Source organism: Cynocephalus volans, chromosome 17, assembly GCF_027409185.1.
Source record: "Cynocephalus volans isolate mCynVol1 chromosome 17, mCynVol1.pri, whole genome shotgun sequence".
NCBI lineage: Eukaryota > Metazoa > Chordata > Mammalia > Dermoptera > Cynocephalidae > Cynocephalus > Cynocephalus volans.
The window spans coordinates 35,575,602-35,591,040 of NC_084476.1; the positions used below are offsets into that span (position 1 = coordinate 35,575,602).

General features: G+C 40.2%; 1 long non-coding RNA gene across 4 annotated transcripts; it reads right to left on the reverse strand.

The window, feature by feature from the left end:
• Positions 1-11,141: 11,141 nt before the first annotated feature.
• LOC134366172 (uncharacterized) lies at positions 11,142-14,558 on the reverse strand. 4 transcript variants are annotated; one of them, XR_010022248.1, is made up of 5 exons: positions 14,448-14,558; positions 14,143-14,215; positions 13,215-13,335; positions 12,491-12,722; positions 11,142-11,276 (listed from the first exon to the last, which is right to left on the reverse strand). It is a non-coding gene; the product is annotated as an uncharacterized LOC134366172 (long non-coding RNA). The 4 variants fall into 4 exon arrangements; XR_010022249.1 differs by lacking the exon at positions 14,143-14,215 and having other exon boundaries at positions 14,448-14,554; XR_010022247.1 differs by lacking the exon at positions 14,448-14,558 and having other exon boundaries at positions 14,143-14,439.
• Between the last annotated feature and the right edge of the window lie 881 nt (positions 14,559-15,439).

Sequence of the window (15,439 nt, forward strand, 5' to 3'; positions counted from 1 at the left end):
TCCTCAATAAATATTTGTTGAATGGATGTCAAGGAAGCACCTGCTACGTAGTGGTGCTTGCAAACAGCAGCTCTTATTATGCCCTTCTTTGCTGTTGGACATGGATTACAGACTCAGCCGAGAAAGTGGTCTGGTGGCTATGGAGCTGAGGGATGTACTTGCGGCTGGCAGGTCTCAGCAATGGCCAACTGTTGCCACGAGGGAATGCACATCTTCTCGTTTGCAAGCAAATCCAGAAATCCAGAAATGTTTATAAGAAATCTGATCTTGAAATACAGCAAGTACATTTGGGGTTGGCCAGTTAGCTCAGTTGGTTACAGCAGTGTTATAATACCAAGGTCAAGGGTTCAGATCCCATACTGGCCAGCCGCCAAAATAAAATAAATAAATAAATACAGCGAGTACATTTAATAAATGAGCATGTATATTTTTCCCCCTTTTTTAAAACTGCAGCCACAAAAAACTCTTATGAACAGGTTGCCAGTTTACAACCTCTGGTTTAAGACATGAAAAGTGTGTACATAAAGATAGGCTTTTACTGACTTCTGGTCAAGATGGCAGAATAGACGGCCCTCAGAGTCACCCTCTCCCACAAATCAACTAATTTATGACTATTAAAAAGCAATGACAGCCAAGCTGACCTGCTAGAGCTCAGGGGAAGAGGAGGAGAGTCCTACAGAGGGCATGAAGGCCAGAAAAGCCATGATGAGAGAAAGGAAAAACCTCTTGGACCATTTTGAATCCTGGCCACTTCCAGGCTGGAGCTGCTAAATACACAGAGCAGGAGCTGGCAAAAGCTGCAGCTGTGTCCTTCAGATGAAGTTGCTTGGAGGCAGCAAGGGAGAAGAGGGCATTGATGGCCCTCTGGCCAGCAAGACCAGGAATAGGGTTCCAGTGGACACACATAGGAGCGAGCAACCACAACAACTGAAAAAAAGGAGCCATTCAGAGGCCCGTGAGTCATCTCAAGGGACCGGTGTACAGCCCGTCCCATGGACAGTGTTCGCAACAGGCGGTGGGGGAGAGGGGACCACTGGGAGAACACTGGGGCACAGCAAGGACAGCTGATCTGACCACCAGTCAGTATAGGACCACACAGAAGAGACTGGTCAGGAATATAGAATTGCATGGGGTGCAGTTTGATGAAAAGCCTCAGGCCCAGACCAGTGTGTCTACACAACCCAGGTGCATTGGATTTCACTAAACCCAGAAGTCCTACGAAGTCAACCATTCAAACCTGACCTGCACAAAAAGCCTTCCCCAGGGAATAAACAGCAAAGCAGCAATTTAGCTCATCCACAGAGCTCAAGTACAGGTCTCCACAGGAAGTTCCCCCACTTTTGAAGTAAGCAAAGGACAACAAATTAGTTCCAGTTCGGAGTTTAAGTGTTGGGAACAGCAAATAATCCGACAGAGAGCTGAAAGAAAAAACAGAGTACCCACAATCAGAGACAAAGTTTGATATTAACTAGTAAAGGTCTCATCTCACCAAAGAACACCCATAACATTCAGAAGGACCAGAGGCCCACCCAGGGTCCTGAGGCTGGGATCCGGGGACTGGACCCCCCCTCCCACAACCAGGCACACCACGATCACCACCAGCAACTAGGTAAGGAGCATGCCTACCACAGCCACCACAATAACCACAGCTACCATAAAAGTGGCTAGACACCACAACCACCATGTAGATGGTCTGCCAGCCACTGGAGTGCATTGACACAGGGAGACTCACCAGCAGAGATAAAGGAAAGAAGAGGATGTCTCTCTCCACAAAGCTCATTCCAGAGTGACAGAAGAAGCATCTGCTCTAGAGTAATATTGGGGGACCTGAACACACCTCTCAGCATTGGACAGATCATCTAGACAACAAACCAACAGAGTAACCATTACACTTTCAGAAGGAGAGAAGAAATCTAGGGTAATTAGAGGGGGGAGGGGGGAGAGAGAAGGGGATGGAGAGAGATTGGACAAGGGGCATAAAGAATAAGTACGATTTGTAACAATGTATATGCTAGTAATATTGATTTGATCAGCATATGTCCATGTTGAACCCCCAAAATATGTATGCTCAATTATGATTCGATAAAAAATTTTTTAAAAAAGACAGGCTTTTTCCAACTCTATGTGATGAACTTAGCAATTACGAGGATTGTCTGCTTAGCTGAGCCAGAAGAGACTTTTGATAAATAGCAAGCATGTAACTAACCAGGGTCCTGACCCATGCCGGAAAAACATTATTTACAGTGAAAATACATTGTGGAATGTGTAGGATATTCCACTCCCAAAACTCTGTCAATTGGCCACATAATCCACTGTATTAGTTTCCTGGGTTTACCATAACAAAGTACCACAAACTGAGTGGCCTCAATAACAAAAATGTATTGGCTCCCAGTTTTGGAAATATAGAAATTGGTTTCTTCTAAGGGCTCTGAGGGAGAATCTGTTCCATGCCTCTCTTCTAGCTTCTAGTGGCCTTTGACATTCCTTGGCTTCTAGATGGTGTTCTCTCTGTGTCTTCACCTTGTTTTCCCTCTGTGTGTGTCTATATCTGTGTCCAAATTTCCACTTCTTAATTTTGTTTGTTGTGTTTGCTGGCTGCTACACAGATCGAACCCTGGACCTTGGTGTTGTCAGTACCACATTCTAACCAAATGAGCTAATTGGCCAGCCTTAAATTTCGTCTTTTTATATGGACACCAGTCATACTGGATTAAGGCTGCCTTAATGAACTCATTTTAACTTGACTACCTCTGTAAAGACCTTATATCCAAATAAGGTCACCTTCTGAGGTACTAGGGGTTATAACTTCAACATTTCTTTTTTTTTTTTTTTAGACCGGTAAGGGGATCTTAACCCTTGGCTTGGTGTTGTCAGCACCACGCTCAGCCAGTGAGCCGACCGGCCATCCGTATATGGGATCCGAACCCGGGGCCTTGGTGTTATCAGCACCGCACTCTCCCGAGTGAGCCACGGGCCGGCCCCTTCAACATTTCTTTTGGGGGGGACACAATTCAATGCATAGTAGCCACCAAGATCTGTGTCCAGAAATGTCTATATTTCATCTGAACAACTTCTTTTTGTCTATGCTCAGAAGCATCACAAGATTCTAGATTAAGTAACTTACTCCTACACAATACAACTGAGCTTTGCAGCTGCTCTTTAAAATGTTTTTTAGGGCCGGCCCGTGGCTCACTCGGTAGAGTGCGGTGCTGATAACACCAAGGCCACGGGTTCGGATCCTATATAGGGATGGCCGGTTTGCTCACTGGCTGAGCGTGGTGCTAACAACACCAAGCCAAGGGTTGAGATCCCCTTACCGGTCATCTTTTAAAAAAAAAAAAAAAAAAAATGTTTTTTATATGGGCTTCCACTTAACATTTGCTTTGGGAATAAGGTACCACTGCTAAAAAACCTGAAACTCTGTTAACCAAATAAAATTGATTTTATAATGTCAAGGCAAACAAGAAAAAGATAAGCATATTAAACTGGCTCTTACCTTACATTGTAAAGCTACTGCTAACACAAAAAGCAAAAAGTGTCCTTAAAGAAAGGTGAAAAGGATGAGTTCAAGTTTGGTACTATAACCAGGACAAAAACTGAGAGTACATTCCCTGGGAATTGATATGACATATGCAAATTACTTGGCACACTGCCTGGTACACAGTAGACCTTCAATAAATGGCAACAGATATCAGTACTGAGAATGAAGTGGGCCTTGTTTGTGCAAAATGAACTTTTTGTCAGGCTTCTCAAAGTAACAATAAACCAGTTCTGACTTTAAGTGAAAAGGAATTTATTGAAAGGGTGTTGGGTAACACTCAGAATGGCCAGGAAGGCTGCCAGTTCAGGCTTGGAAAAAAGACAGGAAGAAGGGAGACCAGCCAGGCCAGGAGTACCACCACCGTTATGTCACAATATCAGTTTAAGAAATAAGAATTGGAAATGAGGATAAAATTATCTTTATTTCCAGATATGATTGCATATCTCAAAAAAAATCAACTAAGAAGTTATTACAAACAATAGTAGAATTCAGAAAGGGCAAGGAGGTATAAAATTAACACTGAGAAATCAATAGTCTTCATTTTATGCAAACAATAACCATTTGGAAGATAGGATGGAAAAGAAGGTCCCATTTACAGTAGCAATCACAACAGATAAGATTCCTATGACTGGATTAGAATATTCAACTTCCTAAAGCTGTCAATTCTCTCTAAATTAATTGGTAAATTGATTGGGATCCCAATAAATATATCAACAGGGCTTTTTTCTAGACATGGGGTCAAATTGTGCATAAAAAATTAAACAAACAAGAATAGCCAAGAATCGGTTGGTTAGAGAATGGTGCTGGTAACAGCGAGGTCCGGGGATCAATCCCTGTACTGGCCAGCCACCAAAAAAAAAAAAAAAAGAAAGAAAGAAAGAAAAGAAAAGGATAGCCAAGAAAACTTTAAAAAAGATAAAAAGAAAAGCAATGAGTGAGGACCAGCACTATTAGATATGGAAACATTATAAAACCTCAACAATTTAAATGTGGTTTTGGCATATGAATAGAAAAACCAATACAAAACAAAATACAAAGTCCAGAAATAAACCTAAATAAATACAAGAACTTTGTAAGGCAACATCTCATATCAGTGGCACAATGCTAAATGGTTTAAACAAATAGGGAGCCATTTGGAAAAAGGTAAAGTTGGATCTATACTTCACATATTAAATTCAGAGATGTATATTTAAAAAACAAATCAATAAAAGTCCCAGACAACAAATTGGGTGAATTATTGTATGACTCTGGACTTCTACTAGGATTTACATCTAAGTGCCAGGGGGAAAGTGTTTCAAAAATTTGGTTATAGGCTTTTGCCAAAACTTTTAAATATTTTCTGCATGACCAAGAAAAAGTGAAGTCGAAAGAAAAATGACAAACTTGGAAAAAAAAATTTGCAGCTCATATAACATAAAGAATTAATTTTCCGGGCCGAGCCCGTGGCGCACTTGGTAGAGTGCTGCGCTGGGAGCGCGGCGACTCTCCCGCCGCGGGTTCGGATCCCATATAGGAATGACCAGTGCGCTCACTGGCTGAGTGCTGGTCACGAAAAAGACAAAAAAAAAAAAAAAAAAAAAAAAAGAATTAATTTTCCGAATATATAAAGAATTACTAGAAACAAAAAAAGATCGACAAAAATATTTGCTTCCTGACAGCTTACAGAAAAAGAAATATAAATGACACTCCTACATACTAAAAGATGTTCAATCTGATTCATAACAAGAGAAATGCAAATTAAAAGTAAACTATTTTTTCCCATCTTTAAGATTATCGAAATTCAGAAGTTTGACAATATATCTGTTGGTGAAGCTGTGGAGAAACAGCACTCTCATATATAGTTGGTGGAAGTATAAATTGACATAAACTCTGCAAAATATGTATTTGTAAGAATTAAGTCTGTCTGGGAGTAACAGCAAAACACAAAATAACAACTTAATTTCTCACATTAAAGTCGAGATATGACATCAGTGGCTCTGCTTCAGAAATTCCTCAAATACTCAGGCTGCTTCTGTCTTGTTGTTCCATTCTTAAGGTCACCTCATTCTTCAACATAGCTGTTCTAGCTCCAGTCATCACACCCACATCTCGGTCAGCAAGTAAAAGAAAAGGAAGGAGAAGGGCACGGCCATTCCATTTAAGGAAACTTCTTGAAAGTCTCAGACAGCATTTCTGCTTATCTTTCTGGCCAGAACTGTAAAGGAGCTGTGAAATTTGAGGGATCTTCTGTAAGTAGTTAAAATCTTTGCAAGAAATATTGTTTTGTGAAATTTTTGTTTCAATTTTATATAAACGTGTAAATGTATGCTCATTGACAAAGCAAAATACATCCTAACAATAGGTTCAAATTTTTAAAAGTTTGAAAATCACTGTCCTAAATGACGCAGTATGGTATAGCACAAGAGCACCAAAAGAAAATAGACATGATTATATGTCTAACGTCTGGGTAGAAAGGACTTTTCAAGGTGTAAGAGCAAAGGGAAAAAAAATCATGAAAGATGAATTGATAAGTTTGCCTACACAAAAATTTTAAAGTTTCATGTATCAAAAGGTCTTTTAAACAAAATCAGTAGGGAAAAGATGATTAGATATTAAATGCTGTTAGGGTGATTAGCCATTTAAAGAGGGGGAAACTGGCCTCTGTGAAATTCCTACATAAAAGTATGTCACAACTTGCTTAAATTCTAAGGAAAAGATTGACGAATTCAACAGTAACACTCAAGGTCAAGGCAGGAAACAGAAACCATGCCAGATATTTTAACAGAGAGAATTTAATATAAAGAATTGTTAATTGGGTACTCAAGAATAAAAAGGCAGAAAGGGGATACTGATATATCACAGGGGAATAACTGCAAGAGTCAGTTACTACCAGTTACTACCCATAGGTCTGGGGAAACAAAGGCAAGGAGTGGGGATTATTAAAATATAGGAGGTTGGAGATGGCGCCACTGAGCTGGAGGTCCAACCTCTGGAGGGGCAGACAGGTTGGGTGCTAACTGGCTGGCATCTCCAAAGTGGGTCAATGTTGCTGCTTCTGCAAGAGTTGGGAAAACTGCAAAATGGAAACAATTGCTGCTTCAGAACAAAGTTGCAACTGGTTGAAGACCCATTATTACAGTGATGTTGACTACAGTGATGAAAGGAACAAGAAACAAACAGAAAACATCAAGTCCCTTCTTCCTCCTTTACCCTTCCAGTCTCCCTCTCCTGCCTCCCATTGGCAGAGCCCAGCAGGGAGCCAGCTGGCAAAGTAGAAAAGTAGTTTGCAGAGTCCCAGGCCCAGCATCACAAAGCAGAATATAGAAGGATGGGTTTGAAGCTGAGAGATCACAGCTTAATAATCAGCACTTCAAGACTATAAAAATTTAAAACAATTAATTAAAATAATAAAAGCATTAATTTAGGAGAGACTTTCTTTAAAAAGACAAGAAACCTAGGAGCTATATGAAGAGTCTTCAAAAAGTTCCTGGAAGGATTTGTATTATCTTTTAATTCAATTTTTCCATAAACTTTTTTTTTTTTTCCATAAACAACGCAAATTTATTTTTCAGAATTCTGGAGGCTGGGAAGTCCAAGATCAAGAAGTTGGGAGTCTGGTGAGGCCTTTTTCCTGATTCATAGATGTTACCTCTTGCTGCTTCCTCACATGGTGGAAAAGGTGAGGCAGATTTCTGGGGCCTCTTTTAGAAGAGCACTTATCCCATTCATGAGGGTTCCACCTTCAATACTTAATTACCTCTCAAAGGCTTCCTAATACCACCTAATATCACCTTGAGGGTTGGGATTTTAATGTGCAGGTTTTTGAGGGGGAACATAAACATTCAGTTCATTATGGGGGTAAAACACCTGAAGCTCAAAAATTTATAGTAAGAAAAAGTCATACAAGTATAATTCACACTTGGATTGCTACAAAGATTTGGTTGATATTTCAGTTGTGTATCAGGCATCCACGAATTTTTTGAAGTACCCTTAAACATGGCATAGAAAAGATATCATAAACATTGACAAAAGGCAAAAAGTAGCTTGGGGAAATGTTTGTAATACATACGATAGATAAATGATGAATATATAGAATATACAAAGAGCTCTTGAAAATTTTCAAGAAAACGACAAAAATAGTCCAATAGAAAAAAAGGAGAAAAGTTGTGAATAGCAATTCAGAAAAAATTCAAATGATCAATAAACATTTCAAGACTGCTGAAGTTCACTGATTGTCAGGGAAACAAACTAATATGACAGTGGGACATAACTTCTCATCAAATCTACAAAGCATGGATTTGATACAACACCCACTATTGGTAGGAATGCAGAGAAAAGTGTGTTCTACTTCACTGTTGGAAATGTCAAATAATGAGGACACATTGGAAAGAAGTCTGGAAATACCTAAAAAAATTTAATTCATATTCTTTCAATCTAGTAATCCCATCCCTTGAGAATTTATCCCATGTATATATAAAAGCATGAGTCTAAAGTGTATAGTTACAAGATACTTGTTGCAACATTACTCAAATAGTGAAACATTGGGAAGAAAATTTGTACTAATCAATAGGGGAACGATTGAATAAACTGTGCTACATTGACACAGTTTAATGCAGCCATTAAAAGGACTGAGTTCCATCTATATCATTTAACTTGAAGAGATTTTTCACAAACTATTTCCAGGTAAGAAAAACAATCTGCAGGGAAGTATATATAATCACTATGTTATGAAATAAACCAAAAATATAAACAACAGTATATGTGTTTATTTGTACGTGGTCTTATAAACATGGAAAAATGGGTGAAAGATAACAGATTGCAAAGTTATTAGCTGCCTGGAAGGACCAGAAGAAATGAGGGGTGTGTAGATAGCATGAAGAGATGATTAAAAGGCTGGTTACCAAAATGTAAGATTAAGTAATATTTAATACCTTTGTGTTGAACATTTGGTTGGTTTTTCTAACATTTTATTTTGAAATAGATTGAGTTATAAGAATTTGCACAAGTAGTACAGAAAGTTCCCTTGTAACCTTCACTCAGCTTCTCCTAATGATAACATCTAACATAAACATGATACATTGTCAAAACCAGAAAACTGTACTTGGCACGATACTATTAACTCAGGTGCAAATCGTGTTTGGATTTCACCAGTTTTTACAACAAACACTGATTTTTAAATTCATACTTCACCATTTACCAAAACTTGAAACAATAACACACTTATAAGTTCCATTATAAAGTTCTGAAGATTTGTCTTAACCAGTAAACTTCCCTATTTTGTTTTCTAAAAAGCTATAAAGCAAACAAACCACGTATCAAACAAAGCACAAATCTTTTTGAAAAGTCATATAATCATCACCAAGGATAAGTTGCCACCTTGCAGATCCTACACATATTCATAGTCTCTGCAAATGTTTTCTCTCACCTGGGTGTCATTTTACCCATCTCACTAATTCTACTAGGCAGGAAAAAATTGACAATTTCTGCAGCTGGAGAGTGAATAAACGGCACTATTGGGATTCAGATAGGTATCCTTGAACTCACAATGACTCAGAAGCTCCCACTACCAGGTTGATATCCATAACCCAATGATGGGACTCAAAGGTTTAACAGCTGGTACAGCCCTACAACAATCTGCACAGAGGCCAGCTTTAAGCTACTGAAATGGCTGTCCTAGTGCCTCCCAGTTGAATATCAGCCCTGAGGAAACTAAGGCACAAGGACATACATATCTAGTGAACTGTAACACTAGATTCTGAACCCAGAGTTCAAAACCCCTAGATTTTCAGGGAAAGAAATAAGACAACCTCCCGTATTATAGTCAACTAAAGAAAACTTTCAAATTACAAAATGGCAATTGCACGGCCTGAAGCATTATTTCTAAAATACTATCCCTTAGAGCAGCATTTTGCAACTAGCATATTATATTTATAGTCAGAAAAATTTACTTCTTTAAAACATTACTTCAAAAGTTTTAGAACATAAATTACACATGCACACGTACACTTTCTCTATGATTACCATTAGTTCCTCAAAACAAAAGATAAACATGACGCTTACCAAGGAGTTTAATAGTTCTTCATGGTTTTGAAATTGTGCAGATTAATTTTTTATTTTCTCATATATGAGCAGTTGCTTTTTCTTACATTCATGTATTCTATAAAATAAAATAACGAGCCTTGAATTTCCTTCCTGTATTTATAGTAGATACATTCCTAATTCACTTGTTACCATTAACACTTAATATAAACCATGAAATACAAACACATTTGCTTGATGAGGGTATTAAAGTATAATGCCCTCCAAATTGAAAAGGTACACTGAGAGTAAAAAAAGAGGCAGGCCGGTCCATTTGGAGATATGCAAAGATATTTATTAATCAACATGATTTACAGACAAGAATGCTGGATGCAGTGAAGAATCGGAGGTCAGCAGATGTGAGCTCTCTCTCTCTGAGTCAGACAATGTCTGTATAGCAAAGTCCCTTTTACTAACATTTTTACAAGGAGGTGTCTTAAGAGAAACAAGGTAATAATATCATTCACCAGGTGTCTTGTGTCTTATGAGGTCAGGGGCCTTGTGATTTTAGTGCTCAGACCACTGATGCCACGTGCATAATAAGTCACTAACTCCCTGAAACCTATATTCCCTTTACATTTGCTCTAAGAAGGTTAAGCAGGAATGAGAAGGAAGCAAAGGAATGACATTAAGAATGATCTTAAACAATATGCTATTTTATATAAGGGACTTGAGCATCAGCAAGTTTTGGTATCTGAGAGAGGTCCTAGAACCAATCCCGCACAGATGCTGAGGAACGAATGTATATACAAGCATATAATACATATATATAAGGAAAACATTACTCATGATACTTGTTAAAGGTGGTAAGGCAGACTTGATTCAAGGGATGGCTGTGGCAATAGGACCACTACAAAAGGGTCTTGCATAGGGGGGAGGGATTGGACTCAACCCTGATTCCAACAAGGACATGTGCAGATTTATAACCAAGGAGCAGCGTGGGGGTCAGCGGATAGAAAATTACTAAGAGGAAACACCAAGGATAAGGGATTTGGGACTAAACAGACTTTCTAGAATCATTGCTGAAGGCAAGCCAGGGTAATAAGATATCAAGGATGAACAGATACTAAGAGTGGGGGATTTTCACTAAACTGACTTAACAGGATTCTTGCTAAAACTGGATTCTACTGGGACAGAGATGGAAGCCTGGGCCTAGACAGAGAAGTCTCAGGAGTCTGACTAACATTCTGGTCAATGGAGAGAGTCTTTGTCAGTACATATATATGTGTATATATGAATACATTCATATACTTGCATATAATCATATATATATGATTATGTGTATGTATATATGTGGCAGTAAGGGAAGTATGAACACTGGATATTTGACAATATTAAGGAATCATGGATAATGATAAAGGCATTATAATTATTTTTTTAAAAGAGTTCCTTTCTTTCTTTTAGAGATACATGCTGAAATACTTATGGATGAAATGATGATATGAAATGATGGTTTGGGATTTGCTTCGAATATCCCTGAGGAGAAGTTGGAATGGGTGGGTGTCTTAGTTCAGGCTGCTATAACAAAATTCCATAGACTGGGTGCCTTAAACAAGAAACATTTATTTCTCACAATTCTGGAGGCTGGGAAGTTCAAGATCCAAGTACTGGCATATTCAGTGTCTGGTGAGGGCCCACTTTCTGTTTACAGACAGCCACCTTCTTGCTGTATCCTCCCCTGGTTGAGAGAGAGAGAGAGAGAGAGAGAGAGAGAGAGAGAGAAAGAGTTCTAGTCTCTTCTCTCATTATAAGAACACTGTGATCCCATCATGAAGGTCCCACCGTCAAGACCTCATCAGAACCTAATTACCTCCCAAAGACCCCACCTCCTAATACCACCACATTGGGGATTAGGGCTTCAACATATGAATTTGGGGGGAGGGAAAACACAAATATTCAGTCCTTAACAGTAGCTTAGAGAAAAAATAAGATTGTTCATGAGCTAATAACTGTTGAAACTGGAGGACAGGAATATAGGGATTCACTCTCTGTTTTTGTATGAGAAAATTTCTATAACGTAACCTTTTTTAAAAATGCAAGTAGACTCACAATAGAGTAAAGAAAATTTTCCAACCATATTTTTTATGTCTTGTAATGAATAAACAACCTACAAATAGATACACATAAGTCTTATATTATTACAAATGTTAATATAAATAAATCCACATATCAAGGGAAAAATTCCTTTTCAGGTTATAAGTCCTAAATTTGGAATTTGGAAAATATAAGTAATCATGCCCATGGCCAAGTGAAAATACTCATCTGTGCATCTGGGTCTTCATAGTCAAGGCCTGAGAGCCTTTTTCATCCTCAGGATACAGGACAAATCTTCCCCAAACCACCGGCACTGACCCCAAACTCTCCTCATCTAGAGCCTTAAGCAAGGTCTTCCTCTAGAGATTAGATATGTTTCTTAGTTAGTCCTCTGTAATCTTTCCCCTGAATACCTCAAGTACAGGAGGAGAAATGCAGAGATTTTCTGAGTAGTTTCAAATTACCTGGATAGATAAACTTGCTTATTCTTTTCTTCAGTGAACATTGATTAAACCCCCAATATTTCATAATACTTAATAATTCAATAATAGGCTTTTGTGTTAGGTCTTGGTGACACAGTCCCTGCCGACTAACTGTCTACTGGAGAGATAGGTGAGGTAAAGAGGCAAGTACTGAATGACTTCTTAATCTAGATAAAGTTAATTTTACTTGAAAAAGTAAGCTGATTTACAGTAATCCATTTTCTAGTCATTGCCATATTACCTAACTGCTTTGAAAGACAAATAACTCCTCTCCCTGAAGTGTTTGGCAAACTATCGTGAGCAGATTTGTGAAAAAAATACATAGCCAATTAGGGAAATAGTTATAAATTCTTATTTTACGAGTCACCACATGCACCTCATTCATTTGTATCAGTTGCAGTTGTAAGATGGACATTGTTGATGGTGTTCTTCCTCATGCATCTTTTTAAAAGCACCTTCCTGAGAGGTTTTGCTCCTGTAGTTTTTACTGGCTGTTATTCTGACAGCTGAACATGAGGGTTCAGGTTGAGAGGTCCCCTCACATACTGGAAAATGTATGAACTCTTTCTCATCATCGCACAGTTCTCTATTTGAAACAGCAAATGATTCTGAAAAACAGTTGCGGAAAACATATGTTCAAAGACTTTACAGGCAGAGAAAAAATTCAATCCTACTTCAAATGACAGGGTCCCTCATTACAGGATGTATCTAAAATAGTATCTGCTTTGGCCTTCATGTCTACAGGTACTCTTGCCTCACCCGACTTTTTAAAAACCCATAAATCAAATGCAATTTTCCCTTAAGCAATAATGATAAAGGGTTTCATTATGTCATTTCTAGAACTGTGAGCTATGGGAACAGCGGTCAGAGACTGCACTTGATAAGAATCAGAGACCTCACTGTTGGTATAAATTCTAAACTGAAATGTGCACAAAGCTCATGAGCATAAGAATACAGTACAAGGCCAACAGTCAGGGTCTTCAGATTAAGTTCTCTATCAGTCTGATCACCTTTGCGTGTTTCTCACTCAGCCACAAACATGTGTTCAATCTCCCCAAGAGCACCCTTGCTATTTCCTGGTTACAGGTGTTAGCCCTTACCCTGGATGGCCACTTATAAATTTTCTTCCTTGATAGATGAGTCCACACTCTCTGGCTTGAAGTCCTCACAGCACCTGGTGCATCTGGCTCAATCTCGTGCATCTGGATGTTACCTCCAGCACTGCCATTTGGGGGCAATATTCAGATCCCAAGGACACTTTTCAATGTCCCCCTTATTTAACCTCTCCCTGGCACTTCACAATCCTTTAAATTTCTTTCCTCCATTAGCTTCTGAACTGTCGCTTTCCTAAGTTTTTCCATAGCCTCCTTCCTTTCTGGGTGCAGCTTCTCAGGTCTCCTTGAAATAGTGAGGCTCCTGCCCCACCCACCTGTTAGTTACCCTGTCATAGGCCCCCGGGGTTCCCATCTTTGGCTCTGTTCTCAATCCACCCTAAGTAACCTCAAACCTGGTTCCAACCTTCCTTTGTCTTTCTTGACTTACTCTTCAAAATACCCTGTACACCTTTCAATCCTCCCACAAACTACTCACATTCTTTAAAAGGTCATGCTTTTCTTCATAATTCTGTGTCTCCCTGTTCCCTCAGTGTGAAGTTGGGCTCACTATTTGTCCTCCCACTCACTCCAGGCTCCCTTTTTCAACCTCTCCCCTAACTCCTACTTGTTCAGGACCAATGCCACTTGCTCTGTGAAACCTCAGCCCTCTCCTTTTCCTGTATGGACTCTTCTGTTATAACACTCACTAGTATTACTTTGGCACTGTACCTTATTTCTTTTATCTTTGGGTACTAGTTACTTTGCTTGGTACGCAGTGGATCCCTAGTAAATAATTATCGGCTGAACGCTTGAATACAAAAGGAAAAGAGCATATGAATGCAAAAGGATGCCACGTTTGCACTGATATTTTTATAGGGTAATAACATTGGGGCAATTGGGGAGTTTCAATAAGGAAACCATGAACTTCACTAACCCATGGAGTCTTCTTGCTGTGACTCTAAGGCTTTCTTGAGAAGCTTTACATTTCAAACGATGAGAACCATTTCCTTGGAGAAAAATATCAATTTATTAACACAGTTGATTGCATTATATCATCCACTCCATTATTCTGGAAGGTGGGATACTGGGAATGTTAATGGCTACTGGGGGAAACCTAATTCCTAATACTGTGTTAATAAAAGGAAAATGGTTTAACTGTTTAGATTATTTCACTCCAAGGGTAAGGTAACAACCATAAGTAGTCCCTGATTAAGATTAAAGAGAAGGTAAAAATCTTACTTTTAGAAGAGAAGGTTAAAGCGTCTCCGGGAGCCGTGGTGACCGTCCGCCGCCGGCAGCCGTGCGAGCAGGAACGGGTTAACCGCGGAGCCGGCGGCAGCGGCGCGGACGGGGAGCGCCAGGCTTGGGCGCGCGAGCCCAGCGCAGTCTGCGGAGGCGCACAGGGGCGCGCGGGCACGAGCGCGGGGATGAAGGACCGTGAGGCCGGGCCCGGCTCGGGGCAGCTGCGGAGGCGGCCGAGGCGCGAGCGCGGCCCGGGGTGACGCTGCGGCCCTTCGCGCCCCTCTCCGGGGGCCGAGGCTGACGAGAGCAGCGGCGATTGGAGCTTCATCGACTGCGAGATGGAGGAGGTGGACCTGCAGGACCTGCCCAGCGCCACCATCGCCTGTCACCTGGACCCGCGCGTGTTCGTGGACGGCCTGTGCCGGATATTTATTGGATCATTCTGACCCAGGGGAATGTATATTTTTATGGGGGAGACACGTATAGAAACTCTTTATTAACAGACAAGGCCTACAGATTATTTCTTCTTGGACACACCCAGGGTACTGCCATGACGCCCTGTGGTCTTGGTGTGCTGGCCTTGGACACGAAGGCCCCAGAAGTGGTGCAGCCCTCTCTGGGCCTGAATCTTCTTCAGTCACTGCAGATCTTCATGGAGCTTATTGTCCAGCCCATTGGCCGGGACCTGGCTATATTTTCCGTCCTTTATATCCTTCTGTCTGTTGAAGACCCAGTCTGGGATCTTGTACTGGCGTGGACTTTGCATAATGGTGATCACACATTACACCTCATCCTCTGTGAGTTCTCCTGCCCTCTTGGTGAGGCACCACATTTACTGAAAACTCAACTCATACAGGGGCTTAAGGTACTTCTGCTGCCCAAGCGGACATGGCCATAGGACCTGCCCTTCCGTGCCCTCTGTCCCCTCAACTTCAGTCTGTGATTGGGCAGTGCCCTTGGGAGAAGCCAGGGGATTGCCCTCCCACCAC